The sequence below is a fragment of the Asparagus officinalis genome, chromosome 8, assembly GCF_001876935.1.
Source record: "Asparagus officinalis chromosome 8, Aspof.V1, whole genome shotgun sequence".
Lineage (NCBI taxonomy): Eukaryota > Viridiplantae > Streptophyta > Magnoliopsida > Asparagales > Asparagaceae > Asparagus > Asparagus officinalis.
The window spans coordinates 113,555,037-113,560,817 of NC_033801.1; positions in this window are offsets into that span (position 1 = coordinate 113,555,037).

The window sequence follows — 5,781 nt, forward strand, 5'->3', positions numbered from 1 at the left end:
GTACACGTTAGTCCTTGATAAGGTCGAACAAAAATTGATTGAGGTTCCTCATCTGCCGACTCAATTGATGATTGTTGATCCTTTGACCATGGGAATTTCTCCAGGGCTCTTCAAGGAATATGTATCTAGTATGAGTGTTTTAGAGTCTTTCGATTCTATATAATCAGTGAGATTTAGTTGTAGTAGTAGTTTTGTTTTATTTTTAAGTACTATATTCTGGATTGCTTTGAGCTCATAAAGAAACTATTATGCTGATTTTTATATTAGCAGTTTGATATTTTTAAGCATTGTGTTATTGGTCATTGTTGCTTGATATATATTTTAAAGTAAAGAAAACTAAAGTTTAAAGTAAAGTGTTTCAAGTTAATCATAAAGAAACTTGAATTAAAGACAGTGGTCCGTAGAGTCATAAAGGTTAAAGTAAAAAGACTCTTAAATTTGTGCAGAAGCTGAATATGATTGGGCATCATATTTGAGGCTTTCGTTCTGGACTAAAGGTGATGGTTTTCACATGGCGGATGCCGGTAAAAGTTTCAGAACGGCAGACATGTTTGTGTATGTTGTAGAGGACACTTAAGGGCATACATCGGATTTGACCATGAGGGATGTACAGCTCTATTACACTCCACTAAAATCACCATAAGAAAAATGTCTTTAGAACATTAACGGTACTAGCAATTAGACCGTGGAGTGACCTTGTGCCATATTAGAGTATATAGTGTTTTCACAATCAACCATTAGTGGTACTTTTGTTTTAAGGAAAAGGTTTCGGAAACTATCCTAATTAGAATCATGTCAACAAGTTGTTTTCTAAAATAAATGGGTGCGCGCCCGACTTTTAAAAGTTTATGAAATTTTAAATATTTTTGAAAATTAAAATGAGGTATGTTGTGCCAAGTGGGAGATTGTTGGGTTCGATTAATCCAATAAACCCATGTGGCCCAACCTACTTGATTTTGGATTTGATTTAAAGTTGTCATCGATTCAAGTTAGGATTAGGATGCTAACCACATGGTCTGGTTAGACAGTTTCATATTTATCAAGTTGGGTGGTTATCTTAAATATCTAAAGGATAGGATCGGACGGATTATAATCCCACGGTTGTGATTAAACCATGATGGGTAGGGTTAATCACAAATATCTATTTAAAGGGTGGAAGTCCCTCCTCTCAACTGTACGCAAAAAAGAGACATAATTCCCATCATTGGCTACGGGAGGAAGGAGGAGAAGACTTCCATTATTTTCGTCGGTGAACGGTAAATTTAATCTGAATTTCTAGTTCAATTATTCATGTCTAGATCGTTAGATTATCCAACAGTAGTTAAGCTAGAAAAAAACCTTAATGATGATCAACACACAACATATGTTTCCATCTTGAACTCATACTCAGAAAAACATGGTAAACTTTTCTTTATCTATGGAGGTGGAGGAACTGGAAAAACCTAGTTGTGGAGAACATTGATTACAAAATAAGTTGACTCGTATAAGTCGACTTATTAGAAAGCCGTTCCACAGTAACGACTAGTTTTCTGTTTTGTTTGTTTATGGGTTTTTGGTCTTTTTCTTGGGGTTTTTGCTGAAGTTTTGAATGAGTATAAATACCCCTTGCTCTCATCTTTCACAACCATCCAAGAAAATATTTTAAACAAGTTTAAAAGAGTTTTAAACAATGGTTTAAGTTTGTTTAATGTTTGTTTAGAAGCTTTTAAGCAATTAAGGGTTTGAGTTTGTGAAATCAATTCTACAAGAGCTTGAGGAGATCAATTCGTTGGTGTTTGAGCTTCAATTCATCTCTCTCTCTTGTCATCCTTGAGAAGTTTTCTAAACTCATATCTAGCTTTACATTTGTATATTTGTTTGATTATCATTTTATTAAGCTAGAATTATATTGAGTTTAGTTTTGATTTATTTCTCTTTGTTTACACACACAACCATTGAGCTTATTGTATTTGCATACATTGTATAATTTGGGTTGTGGAATTGTGTGACTTAGAGAGTGAGCCTACATTGAGTTCTCATCTATTGTAGAGAACAAATTTGTTGTATTTATGCCTTATTGTGAGGTGTAAACGTTTTTCTGGTAAGCGTAGAAAACCCGGTGTGATAGTGGAGATCTCTTTGAGGTGAGGAGCGGGGACGTAGGTCGTGGGGACCGAACCTCGTGAACATATCGTTTGTTTGTGATTGCATTGGCGCACTTTCTTTTGTGTTTATCATTATATCGTCTTTGTTAATTGCTCATTGTTTATATTGCCCACTATCTTATTTATCTTGTTTATAAATTGTTTACCCTTGTGTTATTTATATATCATTGCATATATTTCACCATATATCTCATTGCTAGGATGTATCCCTTTGTTCATATTGTATATTCTTGCTCATATCATATTGTATATCTATCTTGCAAGAATATTTCTTGAATAAGTTTTAGTTGGCATTTAAATCGGATTAGTTTAGCATAAACCCTATTCACCCCCCCTCCCCCCCCCCCCCCTCCTAGGGTTCTTTCCTAGTGGCATTAGGGTCCAACAATTGGTATCAGAGCTTGGTGCTCTTTGATTTAAGGTCTAATCGTCTTGAGTTAAAGATCCAAGTTATCTTTTTGTGCTAATCGAATTTTTGATTATTGTATTTTGCTTGCATATTTTTATAAATTAAGAATATGAATAATGCATCTTGTTTAGGCTATGATCCTAGTGTTGCTCCTAAATATAGAAACTTCTCTTATGCTCAATGGTGCTTTATATTTAAAATATTTATTCAATCTAAAAATATTAATTTATGGGAATTTATTGACAATGCTTATAATGTGCCCACGTTAGAGAAATCCAAGTGGAGCAAACATGATAAGAAGATGTTTACAAAGAACAAGTTAGTGTTAGAATTCATGCTTAATGCTTTGAACCATATATTTCTAACGAACTTGCTCATTTTGATAGTGCTTACACAATATGAAAACTTTTAGAAGCACATCAAGGTGACTTAGAGGAGATTCGACGCGTCGTGGCGGAATCAACTTCAAGTAATAGTGGAGCATCATGCACACGTCCACTAGGGGATAACCCTAGTGTGGTAAGTGAGTCCGAATCCGAATATGATTTATCTTTTGATGAACTCGCATGTGCTAGTGAAAAATTATTGCATGCCTATAACAAATTACATAAAAAATTTATTGATTTACAAAGCAAGCATGAAGGTTTAAAATCCGATCATGAGAAGTTAGCTTCCAGATTTACAAAGCAAGCATGAAGGTTTAAAATCCGATCATGAGAAGTTAGCTTCCAAATTTGATATCATTACTCAAGAAAATGATGATCATGAGAAGTTAGCTTCCAAATTTGATATCATTACTCAAGAAAATGATGCTCTTAAAGTAAACAATAATATGTTAAAATTGGAAAATAATAATTTGAAATTGGATATTGCTAACTTGACTCATGATAAAAATAATGTCATGTTAGAAGTTGAGAACATAAAAAATGATACTACTTCTTTTATAAATGACTATTTATGTTCTACTTCTAATAAAAGTGCATATATGCCTAATAATGAAGATTTGAATCTTGTGAATAAACGCATTTTATCTTTAGATTCAACTTTGCGAATATGCATTAATAACCATAAGTAGCTTATGAATATGTGTGCCAAGTCTAGTGCAAACAAGTCATCATCCACTCATTATGCACACATATATAACAAAGACTCATTATGCACACATATATAACAAAGTTTACAAGTGCTCTATTTGCGGCCGTAAAGGCCATATAGCTAAATTTTGCTATGATGCACACAAACATAAAAATGTCAATGCTCCTTGTGCATCTCATCAAGTTTCTTCATCACATGTACACACACATGCACCCATTGTTCATCATAAGCATGCTCATGTGTATAAATGTGATCATTGTGGTCGTTTTGATCATTTGGCCGAATATTGTTTTGATTTGAAAAAGAAATCTCATTTGCCAAATGCTTCTAGTAGACCACATGCTTTTAAATGTGATGTTTGTGGTAGGTTTGGACATCTTGCTATTTTTTTTTTTGATATGCAAAAAGCTTCTAAGTTGTAATATGTTCCAAATAGACCATTGTTTAAGAATGTTTTTCATTTGTAAAATATTTCTAAAAGGTAATCTTTATTTGCAAATGATTCCCGTGCATGAGCTAATGATCCACAAAAACAAATGGATCTCTTTCATTGCACAAATTTCAATCGAAAGGGTCATTTGAGTGATTATTACTTTGACCGTGATAGTGCACCACATGTGCCCAAGAGGGTTCATAACCCTAGGGTTTTGAGCTTTATTGATAGAGGTCATGTCCCTAAACAATCCGGTACCAAGAATGCTTGGGTGCCATAATGATTTTTAAACCAAGAATTTTAATGTTTTTATTTTTCTTTTTTTTGGTTTTGAAAATTATACTTTGAAATCTTTGAACATGAAAACAATTTTTCTTTGATCAATTCTTTTGTTTTCATGATTATTAGTTACTATTTTGATGAGAGTTTTGTGTTTATATAACCCCCTAGGTTTATTGGGTGTTTATTCCCAAATCATGTTTACCGGATGCTAGAATGATTATATGGGTTGGAACAAGCTTAAGAGCTTTATATATTGTTGACTCTCTTAAAATTCTTTTGTCAAAGATTTTGTTTTGATTTGTTGCTTTGAATTCATTATATTTCACTTATATGATGATATTTATATGTTTGTGCTCATGGATCATCTATTCGTGCCTTACAATGTATTCTATGAGTGATTTGATCAAGTTATACAAAGAAAATTTTCTTTTTGATCAAACATTATTTTTGGACTCAAATCTTGATTTATGATTTTATTTGAGTGATTTTTTTTCATTTGAAAACTTTTTTTCATGGTTCTCATGTTTTCCTCATTCCTTTGTTTTCATAAATTTATTCATACATGGTTTTTATGTTTGAGTAATGAGACATTATTTCATAATGACATATCAATATATGTTCTCATTGTCTTGTTTGTATGTGAGTTATAATGAGACATTATTTCATAATGACATATCAATATATGTTCTCATTGTCTTGTTTGTATGTGAGTTATATGTAGCATATCTTTTATTTATGCTTACTCACATGTTTTTGCCTTAGCATTCATTTCATATATCCATTAAGGTATTTTGATAGGGGGAGCAATCCATATACTTATTTTATACTCACCCATGCTTATTTGTAGGGGGAGTTTTCGCTCTCTTTATCTTTTGTCCTCTTTTTGATGTTGTCAAAGGGGGAGAAATATCGTGAGTATAGCCTTTCTTGTTTATATGCATGATAATTATAAATTATAATATTAATTTCCTTTCATGCATATATCTTTTTGTAAATTGTTTGTCATCATCAAAAAAGGGAAGATTGTTGGCTTTCTTGTTTTGATGGTGATTTATAAATAATTTACTTCTAATATTATTTGTCTAGTGTTTGTATTTTTGTATTAATTGTAGATAAATAACAAGTTGGAGGATGAATGGAATTGTGTTTTAACGATCATATCCAATGGAGGTTGGCGGAATAGAGGGTGAAGCCTATGCAATTCAAGTTGAAGATCCAAGTTTTAGCTTCATCTGCAATGTGTACCAAGTCAAGCTTATTGAAGATCAAGATCAAGCTTGAGTAACATTAGTTTAGGTTTATATTATGTGTGTTGGTACTTTAAGCTCAATGATATATACACACACATTATATTGGTTTCCTTGCATATATATAGTTATATATATATACAACACAAGTTTTCGTTTTCATATATATAT